Raw genomic sequence first — 22,517 nt, forward strand, 5'->3', positions numbered from 1 at the left:
AATACCTCTCCAACTGTCCCCACTCCAATCACTCCCCAATCCCTCTCTCCAGCTGTCCCCATACCAATCACTCCCCAATACCTCTTCAACTGTCCCCATACCAATCACTCCCCAATCCCTCTGTCCAATGTCCCCATACCAATCACTCCCAAATCCCTCTCTCCAACTGTCCCCATACGAATCACTCCCCAATACCTCTCTCCAACTGTCCCGACTCCAATCACTCCCCAATCCCTCTCTCCAACCGTCCTCATACCAATCACTCACTAATGCCTCTCTCCAACTGTCCCCATTCCAGTCACTCCCCAATCCCTCTCTCCAATGTCCCCATACCAATCACTCCCCAACACCTCTCCAACTGTCCCCATACCACACACTCCCCAATCCCTCTCTCCAACTGTCCCCATCCCAATCACTCCCCATTCCTCCCTCTAACTGTCCCGATACAAATCATTCCCCAATCCCTCTCTCCAACTGTCCCCATACCAATCACACACAAATCTCTGTCTCCAGCTGTCCCCATTCCAATCACTCCCCAATCCCTCTCTCCAACTGTCCCCATCCCAATGCCTCCCCAATACCTCTCCACCTGTCCCCACTCCAATCACTCCCCAATCCCTCTCTACAACTGTCCCCATACCAATCACTCCCCAATCCCTCTCTACAACTGTCCCTATACCAATCACTCCCCAATCCCTCTCTCCCAACTGTCCCCATACTACTCATTCCGCAATTCCTCTCTGGAATGTACCCATACCAATCATTCACCAATCCCTCTCTCCAACTGTCCCCATACCAATCACACACAAATCTCTGTCTCCAGCTGTCCCCATTCCAATCACTCCCCAATACCTCTCCAACTGTCCCCACTCCAATCACTCCCCAATCCCTCTCTCCAGCTGTCCCCATTCCAATCACTCCCCAATACCTCTCCAACATTTCCCACTCCAATAGCTCCCCAATCCCTCTCTCCAACTGTCCCCATACCAATCACTCCCCATACGCTCTCCAATGTCCCCACACCAATCACTCCCTCTTACCTCTCCAACTGTCCCCATACGAATTCTCCCAAATCCCTCTCTCCAACTGTCCCCATACCAATCACTCCCCAATCCCTCTCTCCAGCTGTCCCCATACCAATCACTCCCCAATTCGTCCCCAACTGTCCCCACTCCAATCACTCCCCAATCCCTCTCTCCAATTTCCCCATACCAATCACTGCCCAATCCCTCGCTCCAGCTGTCCTCATACCAGTCACTCCCCAATACCTCTTCAACTGTCCCCACTCCAATCACTCCACAATCCCTCTCTCAAACTGTCCCCATACCAATCACTCCCCAATCCCTCTGTCCAATGTCCCCATACCAATCACTCCCAAATCCCTCTCTCCAACTGTCCCCATACCAATCACTCCCCAATACCTCTCTCCAACTGTCCCCACTCCAATCACTCCCCAATCCCTCTCTCCAACTGTTCCTATACCAATCACTCCCCAATCCCTCTCTCCAACTGTTCCCATACCAATCACTCCCCAATCCCTCTCTGGAATGTACCCATACCAATCATTCCCCAATCCCTCTCTCCAACCGTCCTCATACCAATCACTCACAAATGCCTTTCTCCAACTGTCCCCATTCCAATCACTCCCCAATCCCTCTCTCCAATGTCCCCATACCAATCACTCCCCAACACCTCTCCAACTGTCCCCATACCACACACTCCCCAATCCCTCTCTCCAACTGTCCCCATCCCAATCACTCCCCAATTCCTCCCTCTAACTGTCCCGATACAAATCACTCCCCAGTCCCTCTCTCCAGCTGCCCCATACCATACCAATCAGTCTCCAATACCTCTCCAACTGTCCCCACTCCAACCACTCCCAAATCCCTCTCTCCAACTGTCCCCACTCCAATCACTCCCCAATACCTCTCCAACTGTCCCCATACCAATCACTCCCCAATCCCTCTCTCCAACTGTCCCCATACCAATCACTCCCCAATCCCTCTCTCCAACTGTCCCTATACCAATCACTCCCCAATCCCTCTCTCCCAACTGTCCCCATACCACTCATTCCGCAATTCCTCTCTGGAATGTACCCATACCAATCATTCACCAATCCCTCTCTCCAACTGTCCCCATACCAATCACACACAAATCTCTGTCTCCAGCTGTCCCCATTCCAATCACTCCCCAATACCTCTCCAACTGTCCCCACTCCAATCACTCCCCAATCCCTCTCTCCAGCTGTCCCCATTCCAATCACTCCCCAATACCTCTCCAACATTTCCCACTCCAATAGCTCCCCAATCCCTCTCCAACTGTCCCCATACCAATCACTCCCCATACGCTCTCCAATGTCCCCACACCAATCACTCCCTCTTACCTCTCCAACTGTCCCCATACGAATTCTCCCAAATCCCTCTCTCCAACTGTCCCCATACCAATCACTCCCCAATCCCTCTCTCCAGCTGTCCCCATACCAATCACTCCCCAATTCGTCCCCAACTGTCCCCACTCCAATCACTCCCCAATCCCTCTCTCCAATTTCCCCATACCAATCACTGCCCAATCCCTCGCTCCAGCTGTCCTCATACCAGTCACTCCCCAATACCTCTTCAACTGTCCCCACTCCAATCACTCCACAATCCCTCTCTCCAACTGTCCCCATACCAATCACTCCCCAATCCCTCTGTCCAATGTCCCCATACCAATCACTCCCAAATCCCTCTCTCCAACTGTCCCCATACCAATCACTCCCCAATACCTCTCTCCAACTGTCCCCACTCCAATCACTCCCCAATCCCTCTCTCCAACTGTTCCTATACCAATCACTCCCCAATCCCTCTCTCCAACTGTTCCCATACCAATCACTCCCCAATCCCTCTCTGGAATGTACCCATACCAATCATTCCCCAATCCCTCTCTCCAACCGTCCTCATACCAATCACTCACAAATGCCTTTCTCCAACTGTCCCCATTCCAATCACTCCCCAATCCCTCTCTCCAATGTCCCCATACCAATCACTCCCCAACACCTCTCCAACTGTCCCCATACCACACACTCCCCAATCCCTCTCTCCAACTGTCCCCATCCCAATCACTCCCCAATTCCTCCCTCTAACTGTCCCGATACAAATCACTCCCCAGTCCCTCTCTCCAGCTGCCCCATACCATACCAATCAGTCTCCAATACCTCTCCAACTGTCCCCACTCCAACCACTCCCAAATCCCTCTCTCCAACTGTCCCCACTCCAATCACTCCCCAATACCTCTCCAACTGTCCCCATACCAATCACTCCCCAATCCCTCTCTCCAACTGTCCCCATACCAATCACTCCCCAATCCCTCTCTCCAACTGTCCCTATACCAATCACGCCCCAATTCCTTTCTCCAACTGTACCCATACCAGTCACTCCCCAAACCCCCTCTCCAAATGTCCCCATACCAATCACTCCCCAATCCCTCTCTCCAGATGTCCCCATCCCAATCTCTCAACACCTCTCTTCGACTGATCCCATCCCAATCTCTCCCCAACACATCTCTCTGTTCCTCCGCATCCCAATCTGTCCTCAAACTCTCTCCAACTGCCCCAATGCGACGTCTCCCAACATCTCTCTCCAACTATCCCCATCCGAATCACCCCCAACACCTTTCTGTCTGTTTCCATCTCAATTTCTCTCCCTCTCAGACCGCATTCCAGTCTCTCTCCATCTCTCCCAACGCCAATGACTCCCCATCACATAGAACATACAGCACAATACAGGCCCTTTGGCCCACAATATTGTGCCAACCATGTAACCTACTTTAGAAACTGTCTAGAATTTCCCTATGACATAGCCTTCTATTTTTCTAAGCTCCATGTACTTATTTAAGTGTCTCTTAAAAGACCCGATTTTTATCTGCCTCTACCACCTTCACTGGCAGTCTATTCCACGCACCCACCACTCTCTATGTGAAAAACTGACCTCTGACATCCCCCTTGTACCTACTTCTAAGCATGAAAAACCATGCCCTCTTGTGTTAGCCATTTCAGCCCTGGGAAAAAGTCTTTGGCTATCCAAAGGATCAAAGCCTCTCATCATCTTATACACCTCTAATCCTCCGTCGCTCCAAGGAGAAAAGGCTGAGTTCACTCAACCTATTCTCATAAGGCATGCTCCCCAATCCAAGCAACATCCTTGTAAATCTCCTCTTCACTCTCCCTATAGTATCCACATCCTTCCTGTAATGAGGTGACCAGAACAGAACACAGTACTCCAAGTGGGGTCTAACCAAAGTCTTATATAGTTGTAACATTACCTCACGGCTCTTGAACTCAATCCCACCGTTGATGAAGGCCATCACACCAAATGTCTTCTTAACAAAATTGTCAACCTGCGCAGCAGCTTTGTGTGTTTGATGGACACAGACCCCAAGATCCCTCTGATCCTTCACAATTTGTCTTCAAATTTGACCTACCAAAATGAACCACTTCATCTGGGTTGAACTCCATCTGCCACTTCTCAGCCCAGTTCTGGATCCTATCGATCTCCCGCTCTGACAACTCTCCAGACTATCCACAACACCCCCAACTTTTGTGTCATCAGCAAACTCACTAACCCGTCCTTTTACTTTTTCATCTAGGTCATTTATAAAAATCACAAAGAGGTGGGGTCCCAGAACAGATCCTTGCTGAACACCACTGGTCACCAACCTCAATGCAAAATATGAACCATCTACAACCACCCTCTGCCTTCTGTGGGCAAGCCAATTCTGGATCCACAAAGCAAGGTCTCCTTGGATCCTATGCCTCCTTACTTTCTGAATGAGCCTTGCATGGTGAACCTTATCAAATGCCTTGCTGAAATCCATATACACTACATTCACTGCTCTACCTTCATCAATGTGTTTTGTTACATCCTTAAAGAACTTAATCAGGTTCATAAGGCACGACCCACCCTTGACAAAGCCATGCTGACTATTCCTAATCAGATTACGTCTCTCCAAATGCTCTTAAGTCCTGCCTCTCAAGATCTTCGCCAACAATTTGCCCACCACTGAATTAAGACTCACTGGTCTATAATTTCCTGGGTTACCTCTACTCCATTTCTTGAGAACATTTACGACCCTCCAATCCTCCTGTTCTTCTCCCTTCCCTATTGATGATGCGAGGATCATCGCCAGAGGCTCAGCAATTTCCTCCTTTGCTTCCCACAAAAGCCCAGGGAATATCAGTTTCCACAAAAGCCCAGGGAATTCAGTTCCAGCAATTTATCTAACTTAATGCTTTTCAAAAGCTCCAACACATCCTCTTTCCTAGTCCCTATATGCCCAAGTATTTCAGTCTGCTGTAAATCATCCCCATCCCAACTGTATGCCTGTCTGCATGCCAATCTCTCCCCAACACCACTCTCCACCTGTGCCCATCCAATCTCTTCTCAACACCTCTCTCCATTGGTCCCATCCCATTCTATTCCCAACACCTCGATCTGTCTTTTCCCATCTCAATCTCTTCCAACATCTCAGCACCTGTCCTCATCCCATCTTTCATCACCTCTCTCTAACAGTCTATATCCGAATCACTCAACATCTCTCTCTGTCTGTTTCCATTGCAATGACTCTACAAAACCTTTCCCAATCTTCCCCCAACTGCTCTCCCTGCCTGTTCTCTTCCCAATCTCTCCCCATCACCTGTCTGCCCTGTCACAATCTCTTCCCAAAACCTCTCTGCCTCTGCCCATCCCAATCTATCCCCAACACTTCACTCAGTCTGTACTCATCCCAATCTCCACCCAACACCTCTCTTCATCTGTCTCCATTGCAACATCTCCCCAACACCTCTCCCCACTGAGCGTCATAGGAAGTCATTCCTGCCTGTGGCCATCAAACTTTACAACTCCTCCCTCCGAGTGTCAGACACCCTGAGTCAATAGGCTGGTCCTGGACTTATTTCCACTTGGCACGATTAACTTATTATTATTTAATTATTTATGGTTTTATATTGCTATATTTCTACACTATTCTTGGTTGGTGCGGCTGTAACGAAACCCAGTTTCCCTCGGGATCAATAAAGTATGTCTGTCCGTCTGTCCTCATCCCAATCTCCCCAACAACCTCTTTCTATCTGTCCTCATCCCAATCTCTCCCAACACCTCTCTCCACCCACCATCCCAATCATTCTCCAGAACCACTCTCTGACTATCCCCATCCCAATCACTCCCCAAAACTCTGTCTGTCCCATCCCAATCTCTAACATTTTACCCCATACCAATCTCTCCCCAACCCCTCTCTGCCTGTCCCCATCTCGATTACTCCTCAGCACTTCTCTCTGCCTGTCCCCATCCCAATATCTTTCCAATAACTCTCTCAGTTTGTCCCCACCCCAATCTCTCCCCAACACCTCTCTCTGTCTATTCCCATCCAATCTCTCTCCAACTGCTCGATCCATCTGTTCTCATCTCAATCTCTCTCAATATCTCTCTCAACCTGGCCCCATCGCAATCTCTCTCTCCCCGTCAGTCCCCATTCCAATCTCTCACCAACACCATTCTCCATTTGTCCCCTTCTCAGTATCACCCCAACACCTATCTCTGCCCTTCCCGATCCCAATCTTTCCCTCTCTCCACCTGGCTGAATTTGTCTCTTCCTAATACCTCTGGCTGCCTGTCAGCATCCAGATCTCTTTCCACCACCACTTTCCATCTGTCCTCATTCTAAGTTCTCCTGAACACATCTCTTTGTCTGTGCACATCCCAATCACACCCAACATTCTGTCCGACTATCTCCATCTAATCTCTCCAACACCTTTCTCTGCCTGTCCCATCCCAATCAATTCCCAACTATTCTCTCCATCTGTCCCCATTGGAAAGCCTCCACAACACCTCCCTCTGTCTGACCTATCCCAACATCTGTTTGTCCCCATCCCTATCTCTCCCCAAAACTTCTCTCCATCTATCCCCATCTCAACATCTCCCAAACACTTCTTTCTGTTCTTCCCATAGCATATTCTCTTGAGCACCTACCTGTCTTGTCCCCATCCCAATCACTCCCGTTTCTGTACCATCTGTCCTCTCCCCATCACTTCTCTGACTGTTTAGTTGTTTACCACATCCTGCTATCACAGACACGCTGTGCAATACTACTATCATTTCTCATCTGGACAGTGTGAAAGTGCATCTATTATTGTATAATATTACGGTAATTCTCGCACTGCCATCTTATTAATGTGAACATGGAAATCTTGCACATCTTGTAATCTTTGACTTGTAAATCCTATTTTTAAGGTTAACATTTTTTTTTATTTTTTCTTACTTCTAATATTTGTGCACTTGTAATGCTACAGTGAAACTGTAATTTCCTTTAGGGTCAATAACATATCTCTCTCTTTATCTGCCCGCATACCAATCACCTCATTTAATCTGTCCCGATCCCAACCTTTCCACCTGCTACCATTGCAACCACTTGCCATCAACTCTCCGACTGTCGCCATCCCAATCTCTTCCCATCATCTCTCCATCTGTCCCAACCCCAATCTGTCCTGAACACCTCTCTCCATCTGTCCCCATCCCAAACTCTTCAGAAGACCTCTCTCCATCTGTCCCCATCCTAAACTCTTCAGAAGACCTCTCTCCATCTGTCCCATCACTTCTCTCTTACTGTTTACTTGTTTACCACATCCTATCGCAGACACCCTGTGCAATACTACCATCACTTCTCATCTGGACGGTGTGAATGTGCACCCATTACTGTATAATTATCACTGTATCTCTTGCACTATCATCTTATCGATGTCAACTTGCAGATCTTGGAATCTTTGACTTGTAAATCTTGTACATCTTATTTTTAAGGCAACTTTTTTTTATTCTTTCTTACTTCTAATAAATGTAAATATTGTGCACTTGTAATGCAGCTGTGTTGGGAAGTGATTGGTAGGTGGGCAGATAGAGATAGACGTTTTTCATCCCAAAGGAAATTACAGTGTCATAGTAGCACTCACCGTCACCAGCCCAATCTCTTCCCAACATCTCTTCGCCTGTCTCCAACCCAATTTCTTTGCCTGTCCGCACCTCAACCTTTCTCTGCTTGTCCCAATCTCAATCTCTCCACAAAACTTCTCTGCCTGTCTCTATCTCAATCACTCCCCAACACCTCTGCCTGTCCATATCCCTATCTCTCCCCATTTGTCCCTGTACCCTCACCTTACCTCTATCCCATCCCCCTTCTACACCAACTCTCTCAGCCCCATTGTCCCTCTCCACCCTCTTCCTCATCCCTGCCTCCCACCTCTTTCTATCTCCTGTCCTTGTCTTTCTCCATTTCCCTACCCCAATATCAATTCCTCCCTGTGCCTACTACACCCTCTCCCCTTTGCCTCTCCTATATATTTTACCCATCTTTCCCCATCAACCCTCTTTCTGCCATCACCCTGTTCCACTTTGTCCCTAAAACCCCTTCTCTGCTCTTTGCCCCTCTCCCTCTTTCCACTTCCCCAATGTCCTTCCCACAGCTCCATTCCACTGTCCTCCTTCTCATTGCTTTCCTCTTTACCCATCCCATTTCACAATCCATCCTCCTCTCTTTCCTCATCCCCTCCTCCCTCTCTCCCCTTCCACATTCCCATCCTTCAGCCTCTCTCTTTCTCCAAGTCTCATACCCACCTCTCTACCTTGTACCTGCCCCTCTCCCACTCCAAATTCACTTGCCTCCTGTCTGTGCCCATTCTCCCCCTCCTTCTCAGCCCTAACCCCCATATCTCCTTACTCTTCCTGTGTGATTCTCCCAACCCTATCTCTTCCTGTTCCAGCCCTACCTTTCTCCATTTTCCCACACCTCCTCCTCCTCTATCCATGTTCCCCTCTCTCTTCCTCTCCTGTCCATATCCCTCCCTCCTTCCCTCACTGTCACTCTCCCACTAACTTTACCTCAACTTCTTCCCCAACAAACCCCTCTCCCTCTGCTTCCAACCCTGTCCCCCACCCCCTCTCTCTGTAGCTCTTCACCCTGGTCCATTCCCTCCCATTCTCCATCCCCCTGACCCCACCCAACTCTCCCTTTCCCCATGTATCTGTACCCTCTTTCTGTCCCTACACCTTTTTCTCCCCCTCCCCATCCATACCCCGCTCTTCCCACCTCCCCTTGTCACTGTCCAGCTCTTCCCCATCCCTGTCTCCCTCTCCATCCCCAACAGCCTGTTATCTCTCCCTGACCTCACCCTCCATGTTCCTGTACTCCGGTGACCCCAACCCACCCCCCCTCACCTTCCTGTCCATTCCCTGCAGCCTCTCTCGCTCCCTCTTCTACCACTCATTCTCCGACCCGTCTATATCTTTCTATTGCCCCGCGCTCTCTCATCGCTCCCCCCCCCCCCCGCCCCTTTGTCATCCCACTCACACACTCTCTAACCCTGTCTCTTCGCCTAAGCCCTGTGTCTCTCCCTCCTCTCGTCACCTCCCGTTCTGCTTTCCCTGCAGCGAGCTCCGGCCTGGATCCCTCCCTCTCCTGTCGGGAAGCACGGAGGCCTTTGTTCAGCCGGGTTAGGCAGGGGCCTTCTGCGGCAGCTGCTCCTCCCCCCGACCCCACTCTCTTCCTCCTGCCGCCCCCCCCGGTCCATCCCGGCTCTCTGTGAAATGAGGGAGGGTCCAACCCTCCCCCCCAACCCCTTCCCACACCCACCCCTGCCCCTCCGCTCACCCACGGCCCAGCTCCCATTCACAGGCTGCGGAGCCTTTCGCCGGTCCGGTCAGGGAGGAGTGCCCATCCCCCCGTGCTGGCTGTCCGTCCCCTCCCCCTCCCCACCCGCACCCCCCCCCCCCAATCCGCGCCGCTCAGCCCGCCCCCAGCTCCCGGCCCCCGGAGAGGCCACGGCCCTCCCCTCCAACACACATGCAAGGCAGCCATAGGCTGGTTGCTGCGGGGCAGCGCATTATGGGAAAAAGGACCAGCCATTGTCGAGTAAAAGCAAAGGTGGAAGACAGAGGGGAGAGGAATGGGGAAGGAAGGTAGCGAAGAAGAGAGAGGTGTGGAAGCTGACAGCAGATAAGGAGAGTGAGGGGGTAGGGGTGGGGAATAGGGGAAGTGGTAGGGGGTAGGGTGGGGCACAGGGAATGGAGAGGGGAGGGCGTGGAACGGAGGGGGAGAGGATGGATGGGGCTTGGGGAGGGGCGGGGAGAAGAGGGGGGAGCGGGGGGGGAGAAGAAGAGGGAGGGTGGGGAGGGGGGAGTAGCATTTTTTTCCTTTTTAATAGCAATGGTATTCACTCCTACTCCTTGATACTCAAGGACCTCTGGCATACATCTAGTGTCTTCCACAGTGAAGAGAGATGCAAAGTACCTATTAAGTTCATCTGCCATTTCTTTCTCCCCCATTACTACCTCACCTGCAGCATCCTGCAGAGGTCCAATATCGACTCTCATCTCCCTTTTACTCTTTATGGTATATATAATTATTTGGATAGACAGGGTCTGATAAGGCACAGTCAACATGGATTTGTGCGTGGAAGGTCATGTTTGACAAATCTTATTGAATTTTTTGAAGAGGTTATGAGGAAAGTTGACGAGGGTAAAGCAGTGGATGTTGTCTTTATGGACTTCAGTAAGGCCTTTGACTCACGGAAGGTTAGTTAGGAAGGTTCAATCGTTAGGTATTTATATTGAAGTAATAAAATGGATTCGACAGTGGCTGGATGGGAGATGCCAGAGTAGTAGTGGATAACAGGATAACCTGTTTGTCAGGTTGGAGGCCGGTAACTAGTGGTGTGCCCAAGGATCTGTACTGGGTCCAGTGTTGTTTGTCATATACATTAATGATCTGGATGATGGGGTGGTAAATTGGATTAGTAAGTATGCAGATGATACTAAAATAGGTGGCATTGTGGATAATGAAGTAGGTTTTCAAAGCTTGCAGAGAGATTTAGGCCAGTTAGAAGAGTGAGCTGAAAGATGGCAGATGGAGTTTAATGCTGATAAGTGTGAGGTGCTACATTTTGGTAGGACTATTCAAAATAGGACATACATGGTAAATGGTAGGGCATTGAGGAATGCAGTAGAACAGAGTGATCTAGGAATAATGGTGCATAGTTCCCTGAAGGTGGAATCTCATTTGGATAGAGTGGTGAAGAAAGCTTTTGGTATGCTGGCCTTTATAAATCAGAGCATTGAGTACAGGAGTTGGGATGTAATGTTAAAATTTACTAGAATGTTTCCTGGGTTTCAGCACTTAAGTTACAGAGAAAGGTTGAACAAGTTAAGTCTTTATTCTTTGGAGCATAGAAGGTTGAGGGGGGACTTGATAGAGGTATTTAAAATTATGAGGGGGATAGATAAAGTCAACATGGATAGGCTTTTTCCATTGAGAGTAGGGGAGATTCAAACAAGAGGACATGAGTTGAGAGTTAAGGGGCAAAAGTTTTGGGGTACCACGAGGGGGAACTTCTTTACTCAGAGAGTGATAGCTGTGTGGAACGAGCTTCCAGTAGAAGTGGTAGAGGCAGGTTCGATTTTGTCATTTAAAAAAACTGGATAGGTATATGGACAGGAAAGGAATGAAGGGTTATGGGCTGAGTGCTGGTAGGTGGGATTAGGTGAGAGTAAGCGTTTGGCACAGACTAGAAGGGCTGAGATGGCCTGTTTCCGTGCTGTAATTGTTATATGATTATACTGTATAACTGAAAAACTTTATATTATTGGCTAGTCTGCCCTCATATTTCACTTTTTTCCTTCTTACAGCTATTTTAGTTGCCTTTTGTTGGATTTTAAAAGTTTCCGAATCATCCAACTTCCCACTCACTTTTGATACCTTATATGCCCTTTGCTTTGCTTTTATGCAGTCCATAACTTACTTTGTCAGCCATGGTTGCCTACCCCTGCCATTTGAGAACTCCTTCCTCTATGGGACATATCTATCCTGCGCCTCGTGAACTATTCCCAGAAACTTCAGCCATCTCTGCTCTGCTATCATCCCTGACAGTATCCTCCTCCAATCCAGCTCGGCAAGTTCCTCTCTCATGCCTCTGTAATTCCCTTTGTTTCATTGCTATACTGATACATGTGAGTTATGCTTCTCCCTCTCAAGTTGCAGTATGAATTCAATCATATTATTATCACTGTCTCCTAAGGGTTCCTTTATGTTAAGCTCCCTAATAAGATCTGGGTTATTACACAACACCCAATCTAAGTTGGCCTTTCCCCGAGTAGGCTCAAGCACAAGCTACTCTAAAAAGCCATCTTGTAGGCACTCAACAAATTCCCTCTCTTGTGATCCGACACCCACCTGATTTTCCCAATGCCCTTGCATATTAAAATCCCCCATTACAATTGTGACATTACCCTATTAAATGCTGTTTCCAATTCCCCTTGCGATCTCACCCCACATCTTGGCTACTATTTGGAGGCCAATATACGATTCCCATGATGGTTTTATTTACCTTTGCAGCTTCTCCATCCACAAAGATTCAACATTCTCTGACCCTATGTCACCTCTTTCTAAAGATGTAATTCCATCTCCTACCAACAGAGCCACACCACTGCCTATGCCTTCCTGCCTGTCCTTTTGATACAAAGTATATCCTTTGATGCTAAGCTCCCAACTATGGCCTTCTTTCAGCCACGAGTCAGTGATGCCCACAACATCATACCGATCAATCTCTAACTGTGCCACAGGTTCGTCCGAATGCCACATGCATTTAAAATTAGCACCTTCAGTCCTGCATTCTTCGCCCTTTTGAATTTATCCTTTGTGATATAATTTAACTCTTTGCTCTGTCTGCAGTTGTACCCAATCATTGACTTGTTCTTCCTTACATTCATGTTACACCCATCATCTACTTGTAAACCAGTTGTCTCATCCTCAGCTCTAAGATCCCCATCCCTCTGCCATCTTAGTTTAAAACACTCCCAACAGCTTGAGGAGGGGGAGGGAAAAGGCAGTGAGGGAAAGTGGGTGTGTAGAACAGGATAGGGAAAAGGGTGTGGGGAGGGAGGGGGGAAAGGGATGTGGGGAGGGAGGGGGGAAAGGGATGTGGGGAGGGAGGGGGGAATGGGATGGGGGAATGGGATGTGGGGAGGGAGGGGGGAATGGGATGGGGGAATGGGATGTGGGGAGGGAGGGGGGAATGGGATGTGGGGAATGGGATGTGGGGAGGGAGGGGGGAATGGGATGGGGGAATGGGATGTGGGGAGGGAGGGGGGAATGGGATGGGGGAATGGGATGTGGGGAGGGAGGGGGGAATGGGATGGGGGAATGGGATGTGGGGAGGGAGGGGGGGAATGGGATGGGGGAATGGGGTGTGGGGAGGGAGGGGGGAATGGGATGGGGGAATGGGATGTGGGGAGGGAGGGGGGAATGGGATGTGGGGAGGGAAGGGGAAAAGGGTGTGTGGAGGGGAGGGAGGGGGAAAGGGGTGTGTGGAGGGGAGGGAGGGGGAAAGGGGTGTGTGGAGGGGAGGGGAGGGGGGAAAGGGGTGTGTGGAGGGGAGGGGAGGGGGAAAGGGGTGTGTGGAGAAGAGGGAGGGGGAAAGGGGTGTGCGGGGAGAGGTAAGGAAAGGGCAAGAGGGGAGAGGGAAAAGGGTATGAGGAAAGGGAGAAAGGAGTGTGAGGGAAGGGAGGGGGAATGGGATGTGAGGGAAGGGTGGGGGTACAGGGAACAAGTTGTGGGGAAAAATGAGGGGGAAGTGGAGGGAGGAAAGGAAGAGGAGGGTGAGGGGGAAGTGGAGGGAGGAAAGGAAGAGGAGGGTGAAGGGGAAAGGGAGGGGAGGAAGAATGGGAAAGAAGAGTGGGAAGGGGAACAGCGAGGAGGAGGAAGGAATCACAGGTGTGGGTAAAAGGGAAGGGAATAGTGTATGGGGAAAAGAGGAGGGGAAGGGGTTAAAGTGGAGGAGGTAAATAGTGGGAATGGGCAGGGGAAAAGGAGAGTGGGGCATGGGCAGGGGGAAAGGGGAGCAGGAATTGGAGTTGAAATAAAGTTGGGAAAGGGGAGCGTAAATGGGAGGGGGAAAGGAAGGGGGAGGGAAGTGGGTAAGAGCAGGCACATCTCTTGCATACACATTCTTTCTTTCTCACACACACAGTCCCTCTCAAGCACGGTCTCCCTTTCTCATACACATAGTCTCTCTCATGTAGAGTCTCCTTTTCTCAAACATGCACGGTCTCCCTTTCTCAATAATGTATAGTATCTCTCATGCAGTGTCTCTCTTTCTCACACGCATATAGTCTCCCTCACACAGAGTCTCCCTTTTTCATACATGTAGACTCTAATGCAGTGTCTCCCTTTCTCATACAAGCAGTCTCTTTCTCACACACAGTCTCTCTCATACAGTCTCCCTTTCTCACAGTCTCTCACAGTGTCTCCCTTTCTCATACACGTACAGTCTCTCATACACAGTCTCCCTTTCAACATGTACAGACTCTAATGTAGTGTGTCCCTTTCTCATACACGTACAGTCTCTCATAAACAGTTTCCTTTTCTCATACACGTACTGTCTCTCAGTGTCTCCCTTTTTCATACGCGCAGTCTCTCTTTCTTATACACGTACAATCTCTCTCACACCTGGTCTCACTTTCTCACACACGTACAGTCTCTCATGCACGGTCTCCCTTCCTCTTACACATAGTCTCTCTCACGCAGTGTCTCTCTTCCTCATATAGTCTCCCTTTCTCATACATGCAGTCTCTTTCCCAGACATGCATTCTGTCTCAAACACAGTCTCTTTCTCATAGATGTACAATCTCACTCTCATACAGTCTCTATTCCTTACATGTGCAGTCCTTCTCACACAATCTCTCTTTCTCATACACTTAGTCTCCATCGCAGTCTCTCCTTCTCTAATATGTTGTTTCTCTCATGCACAGTCTCTGTCATGCACACAGATTGAGGAGCATGCCAGCTCCCTCTGGGTTCCATTTAGCTGTTAACTTTACAGCACTGGTAAAGTTTATATCTAGCATGCAGTAACCAGGCCATCATTTCTTTGTCCTTGGATCACCATGGGCCAGGTAGACGAAGGAGAAAGAGGTAAATGGTTTAAGGAATGAAGTGGAATTGCTCGATCCACATGGGAGAAATTTGTCAAGTCAGTGCGGACTCAGGCCAGAGAGCTGGAGGATTAAGAGCACAGTGATGGCCTGTTGGCTAGCGAACATGCAGTAGTTAGATGCACCCCTCAGGGCTAATTGGCAACCAGACCCTAATGTTGCGAGGAGGTGACCCTGACACGCGGATATGGGATGGTGGAGAGAGGATCCCTCTCTAAATGACAGTCCTTCTCCTTGTACAGCCAGACCAGTGGCCACAGAGTCCCAGATCCGAAAAGGGGGCTGCCAGCCCGCGGCCCATCCAGCCTCCATGGCACAGGGTGAGGAAGAGCAGGAGGCTGGGGCAGGGGAACAGCATGAGAAAGGGGGAGCTGGGCAGGATAACACTGTGGGTCTCATTGAGACTGCAACCACCAGGTAGGTCTCAACTAAGGAAATGGTGGAGTTGGGAGATGCCAGGGAAACTTCTGTACATGTGGTTGCTGAGGATATGGGATATGGTGGGGGAGGGTGTTGGAATGCGTTTATCCAACGGGGATAGGCGTCTTGGAGAGGGTGTGAATCAATGTCCTGAGAGTGCCACCTGCTTCCCACGGGGGTGAGGATATGCCGCTGGGCAGATTGACAGCAGCAGTCAAGGCCAAGGTCAGGTATCCTTCACTCTTGGAGTGGGAATGGGTAGAGCACAGTGGAAGAAGGGACCAGAGCCCATGGCCAGTGGGCTCTGATCACAGTGACAGTGAGGGAGATAGGCTAACCTCAATCATACTTTAAGCAGCAGCTGACAATTTAAAAGAAGTGGTGCTGCCATTATGGGGACCAGCGATATAGTGTACTGTAGGGCCATATGGGCCATCATTAGGTTACTGAAGGGAATAGTGTACATGGGGTAAGGTTTCCACAGCCAGCTGTGCAAATTCGACCAGCGGCCTGGGGGTGGAGGGCCCAGCGTGACCCATAAGGAAATATTTTTGGCATTGCTCGGAGCTGGGGTTCCAATACCCTCCCTCTGCCATGAAGAGGGAGCACTGCCAGGGGAGGAGAGGCAAGGAGAAGGGTCATTCTCCAAGCCATCTCCTTCCTATACAAAATTCCTCACATTCCACTCAAGGTTCCCTATTTCCTTTGCTGGAGACTCTGCAAAAAGCACTGGCAGCAGGGGTCAGGGGGAGGGGTAGGTTGCACCCTCCTGCTCACTCATGTAGGGATAGGCTCTTATGCCCTGAACTCCACCCCCCCCCAAAGTGTGAATGTTTCAGTTTGAAAAATTTTGCACAAGATAAGATTTGACCAAATGTGAATTCACTTGAGTGAGTGCGTGCGTGAATGAGAGTGCAAAGTCTGTCATGTCTTTGTTAAATCTGTATTGCAAGAATGTTTGAATTAATCCTATGCTGCAGCAGAAAAGGTAACTGATTGAAATATTTCACTTCTAGCCTTTTAATAAGGCTGTGCCTTTAAGCAGCAGTATGAATGTGTTAATGTTTCGGGGGCCCCCACCCAGTCATCTTTTCAAAGTCCAAGATAAATGTATTATCAAAGTACATATATGTCACTATATACAACCAAGAGTTTTATTTTCTTGTGGGCATTTTCAATAAATCAATAGAATAATAACCAATACAGAATAAACGAAAGACTGTCCAATTTGGGCATTCAATTAGAGTGCAAAAGACAACAAACTGCGTTAAGTACAAAAGTAAAGAAATAATAATACTAACAAATAATAAATATCAAGAACATGAGGTGAAAAGTCCCTGAAAGTGAGTCCACTGGTTGTGGGAACATTTCAGTGATGGGGCAAGTGAAGTTGGGTCCTTTGGTTGGAGAGCCTGATGGTTGAGGGATTTTCTTCCCCTTTGTTCTTCGGGAAATATATTATGGTTTTTATCTTGTGGAAATTAATAGTTTGTTCTATGTTTTGCAGTTACTTGTGAAGGCTCTGAGGAAAGGAAAGCACAAGCATGGATTGAATTTGTATTTTTGGAGGGAGATGAGTCTGGCGTTCTATAGGTTGTGCCCCATCCCATACAATGGACAGGTAGCAGGGCTGACGGAGCATTTGAATGGGCTTTTGAAACAGCAGGTTAAGTTATTGCCCCCACCCTTGCCTTCAGGGGTGTCTATGAGTGTGCTGCAGCAGGTGGCAGACAACCTGAACTCCTGGCCAGCAGGTTAGGGAGGCTCCTCGATCCTGGATGTCCTGGCACTTGCCAGTATCAGATCCTCCAAAGGTGGAGTTGCAGGAAGAATTGGGGAAGGTGTGGGTGCAGCAGCCACAGGAGCCACCAGTGTGTGGGGAGATTGTGGTGCGAGAACCAGGGAATATGTGATGGGTGGTATTAATGGGGAATGGGGATACCCAGTGATTAACCAGGATGCAGTGAGTTTGTGTCTCCCTATGTGACAGTATGGCAAAGTGACAGATGCTAAAGGCAGTGGCGATGAAGGTGGTCGTTGTGAGATCCTATAACATATTCCTATGGATAGTGTATGAGTTTGTGAGCCACACTCACACTTTAGACTGTTGGGTCTTATAACCCACACCAGAGAAGGGCTGGTACCAATCCCCTTTAATCAAGAAGAACAAGAACTTGTCCAGCCTCTCTTACTTTGACATTCTCTTTTTGGGGAAGACAGGAAGGAGTAGTCTATTCCAGCCAATCTCGCCCCATTGTATGGGAATGGCCTTAAAGAACTTGCATCTCTGTAACCCCCAGCAGAGTAAGTGTTTTAAGGGCTGGTACTTCCGTACGTGCAATTTGTCTGATCCCAAGGTCCTGACTTGGAGAGTAATCCCTCTGCCAGCAGTGAAGGGGAAAGTGTGTTGGTGCAAGTGGTGCACTGAGCACAGATCTAGTCAGTGGGGCACAGTGAGTGTGAGCAGGAGCAGTACCCTGGGATGACTGTGTTAACACAGAATGGTGCTGTGAAGGTGGTCGCCCCCGGGGACAAAACGGTACGCAGTGCCCAGGTACATGGTGCCGTACATACACTGTCTCAATAGCCTGGATAAGGCACCCTGCCTGTGAGGGGCATCACAGAGGCAGAAAGTTTCTGGATGATAACCTTTCCCCTGTATGGTGTGGCAAGGCTGTCTCAGGAACTGGTATGTATGGCCTCAGTGATGGGAGACTCTGGCCAATGAGATGACCACAGCACTCAAGCATACAGAGGATGTACTGATCAGAGCGTCAGATGAGATTATGGCTATTTGGATGGTGGCCTTGCAAAACTGGATGGTGAAAGGTGGCACCTGTGTTGTGATTGGTCAGGACAACACATCCTCAATGAGTGTGGGGAACATCACTCACCGACTGATCATATCCAGCAGTCAGTAAATAAGATCAGGAAAGCTGGGGACTAGGTCCATGGCGGTCTTTTGGAATGCTGGTGGGATGATAATTAAGGGTATAGTATTATGTTTTATCTGTAGTATAGTAGGGAATCCATGGGGGTTATACTAGCCAGTGGGCGTTGTCACAGTGTTGTGGGTGAAATGTTGCAGTAAGTGTCTTAGCTTACCTGCTCACCGAAAGCTACTCCCCAGTGGAAATGGGTGTAAGAGCACTGCAGCCCCACCCAATAACTTCTGTTTAGCTGACAGCGCTGGCAGAGTTTAAATCTGGCGGTAACCACGTGGTCTTGAGTCAGGGAAGAAGCGATGTGGAAGATTGTAACATCGGACAGCAAGCTGTTGGTCTCCACTCTTGTTTGCAGGAGTGATCTCCCTCTCCCTTGAAGGAGAGAGACAGCCTGTCTGAGATACCGAAGTGCTGGGGTATGGACTCCGGATCCAGGTCTCTTTGAGGGGCTTTTGCTACTGCTTGCATGGTGTGGGGGGGGGGTGATCAGTGCTTCTGCTGGTACAAATGGGGGAAAGGTCTTTGGGGTTCTGATGTTTCTATCATTCATTCTTTGGGCTTTCTAGTTTTGTGGGTGTCTGTGAGTTTCAGGCTGCATACTGTGTATGTCCTCTGATATTAATTTGAACCATTTGAAGAATCATTAGGCTGCAAACAAAGAATCACTCGACAGAGTCTCCCTCTGTCTCTCACACAGTCTGTCTCTCTCTTATGCCCAGACACAGTCTCTCGCACATTCTCTCTCACACAGTCTCTCGTATAGCCCCATTCCCTCTCAGTCTCTCACACACAAGCACACACACATTCTCCCACACTCATTCTCTTAATCTCATACACACCCAGTGCCTTAGTCTCTCTCTCTCTGTTTCTTTCTCTCAGACTCTCACACTCAGCCACTCTCTCTCACATACAGTATCTCTCTCCCAGTTTCTCTCTCTCATAGTCTCTCACACTCAATCACTCTCTCACATACAGTATCTCTCTCCCAGTTTCTGTCTCTCACACTCACTCTCACTTACATAGTGTCTCTCAGTTTCTGTCTCTTAGTGTCTCTCACACTCAATCATTCTCTCTCTGTCTCAGTTTCTTTCAGTCTCTCACACTCACTCACCCACTCACACATACAGTCAGTCTCTGTTTCTTTCAGAGTCTCTCACGCTCACTTTCTCGAACAGTTTCTCTGAGTCTCTCACACTCAACCACTCTCACACTCAATCACTCTCACATACAGTCTCTCTCTCTCACATACAGTACAGTCTCTCTATCACACAGTCTTTTTCTCCCCCTCTCTCTCTCTCACACACAGGCCATGTCTCTTTCTCTCTGACACACAGTCTCTCATTCTCTCTCACATGCACACAGTGCTCCCTCTCTCACACACTCATATGCAGTCTTTATTTCCATACAAACAGACACAGTCTCTCACACAGACAAGTTATTTTTCATCAGTCTCTCTCACATACATAGTGCTTTAAATACACAGACCCTATCTCACATACATACAGTCTCTCTGCCCCTCACACAGTATCCCTCCGTCATACACAGTATGATTTTCTCACAGTCTCCAACAGTCATTCTCTCACACACACCGTCTCTTTCCCTCTCTTGCGCGCACACACACACACACACACACACACAGTCTCCAACACACATGTAATTTCTCTCTCACACTAGTCTATCTCTCTCTCACACAATCTCATACACACACACTTTCTCACAGTCTCCCCCTCACAGTCTGCCTCTCACCACACACTCCCACTCTCTCTCTCTCACACACACAATCTCTCTCACAGTCTCTCCCTGACAGTCTCTCTCTCTCATACACACAGTCTCCCCCCTCACACAGTCTGCCTCTCACCACACACTCCCACTCTCTCTCACACACATACGTGGTTGCTGTCTTGCACACACACTCTCACACACAGTCTCTCCCTCTCTCACACACACTATCTCCCTCTCACAGTCTTTCTCACACATACACACTTTCTGTCTCCCTCTCTCTCTCATTTCCATTCTCTCTCTCACACACAGTCTCATCCTCTCTCATGCACACACACTCGCACACTCTCCATCGCATGCAATTCTCCCACATGTACTCTCTCTTGCATGCAACACTCTTTCACATACACTCTCTCTCACAAACACGTGAACTCTCTCCCTCTTACAGTCACTCGTTCTCTCAGACACACACTTTAAACACAGTCTCACGCTTACCCACATTCTCTCATGCACACTCTCACACACACACACTCCCTTACACACACACACACTCCCTTACACACACACCCCCACTCCCTTACACACACACTTTCTCTCTCACACACACACCCACTCCCTTACACACACACTCTCTCACACACATACTGTATCTCACACACACATACACACTCTCTCACACACACTCTCACTCTCACCCACACTGTCTCACCCACACACTCTCTCTCACACCCATACTCTCTCACTCTCCCTCACACCCACACTCTCTCACACACACATGCTCTCTCTCACTCTCACCCACTCTGTTTCATACATACACAAACTCTCTCTTACACACACTCTCTCACACACATTCTCTCTCTCACACGCACATTCTCTCTCTCACACATACACTCGGTCTCACACACACACTCTCTCACACACACTTTCAAACACACAGACACATGCTCTCTCTCTCTCACACATACACTGACTCTCATACAAATATACACTCTCACACGCACCCATACTCTCTCACACGCACCCATACTCTCTCACACACACAATCACTCTCTCTCACACACACGTTTTCTCTCACACAGTGTCTGACACACAACAGTCTCTTTCTCTCATACTCAGAGACTCAGACAGTGTCTGACACACAACAGTCTCTCTCACACAGCCTCACTCTCACAGTCTCACTCTGTCTCTCTCTCTCACACACACACACACACACACTCTCTCTCTCATACTCAGACACTCTCACACAGTCTCTGACACACACAGGTTCTCTCTCACATGGTTTCACAGTCACTGTCACTCAGTCTCACCCGACACACAGTCCCTCACACTGACAGACTCTCACACAGACACAGCCTTTCACACAGATTCTCTCTCAGGCAAAATTAGTCTTCCTCCCTCTCTCTCTCACACACACGCAGTGTCTCTGACACAAGGTCTTTCTCTCACACACTCCCCCCCCCCAACATTCTCAGTCTCTCTGCATCTCACAAACACTCAATATCTCTGACACAAACACAGCGTGTCTAGTACACTCACAGTGACCCTTTAACACAAACCATCTCTCACACAGACAGTCCCTCCTTCTCTCCCTCTCTGTCTCTCTCTCAAGGAGATTTCTGCAGTGATTGGGACCGAGAAGCAGATAGATAGCAAGAAAAAAATTACATTTCTGGTTAACAATTCACTCACTTTGATGGAGATCGACTGTGCGGTGTCAGGAACGGAGATGTTGTTTCTGAAGTGATGCAGATCCGGCCAGCTGCAGGGCCACTGACCCCGGTCTGCTGGTAAACAATACCATTCCATTATCACAGCAACACTCCCACAACCATCTCCCTCTTGTGTCCATAAATCCCATAAAACTCCCAAACACAAGGAGAGCAGGTAAGAGGCACCAGTCACTCTATATCTCCTGAGAGAGAGGGACTGAGAGACACTGGTCAGTGTACAGATATCTCCCTGAGAGAGAGAGGGACTGAGAGACACCGGTCAGTGTACAGATATCCCCCTGAGAGAGAGGGACTGAGAGACACTGGTCAGTGTACAGATATCCACCTGAGAGAGAGGGACTGAGAGACACCGGTCAGTGTACAGATATCCCCTGAGAGAGAAGGACTGAGAGACACTGGTCAGTGTACAGATATCCCCTGGGAGAGAGGGACTGAGAGACACCGGTCAGTGTACAGATATCCCCTGAGAGAGAGGGACAGAGACACCGGTCAGTGTACAGATATCTCCCTGAGAGAGAGGGACTGAGAGACACCGGTCAGTGTACAGATATCCCCTGAGAGAGAGGGACTGAGAGACACCGGTCAGTGTACAGATATCCCCTGAGAGAGAGGAACTGAGAGACACTGGTCAGTGTACAGATATCCCCTGAGAGAGAGGAACTGAGAGACACTGGTCAGTGTACAGATATCTCCCTGAG

At 49.1% G+C, this 22,517-nt stretch overlaps 1 protein-coding gene across 11 annotated transcripts in view; it reads right to left on the reverse strand.

Moving 5' to 3' along the window:
- Positions 1-22,517, reverse strand: part of LOC140717431 (uncharacterized) — a 122,089-nt gene that overhangs the window by 55,544 nt on the left and 44,028 nt on the right. For 5 of the 11 annotated variants that reach the window (XM_073031005.1, XM_073031014.1, XM_073031007.1 and 2 more), the window contains one exon: positions 21,779-21,873. The gene's annotated coding sequence lies outside the window, so the exon portion shown is untranslated. Of the gene's footprint in view, positions 1-4,299; positions 4,455-9,669; positions 9,772-21,778; positions 21,874-22,517 lie in introns of those variants that run through there. The other 6 variants (XM_073031006.1, XM_073031010.1, XM_073031012.1 and 3 more) reach the window with 3 other exon arrangements.

This window comes from Hemitrygon akajei, chromosome 27, assembly GCF_048418815.1.
Source record: "Hemitrygon akajei chromosome 27, sHemAka1.3, whole genome shotgun sequence".
Lineage (NCBI taxonomy): Eukaryota > Metazoa > Chordata > Chondrichthyes > Myliobatiformes > Dasyatidae > Hemitrygon > Hemitrygon akajei.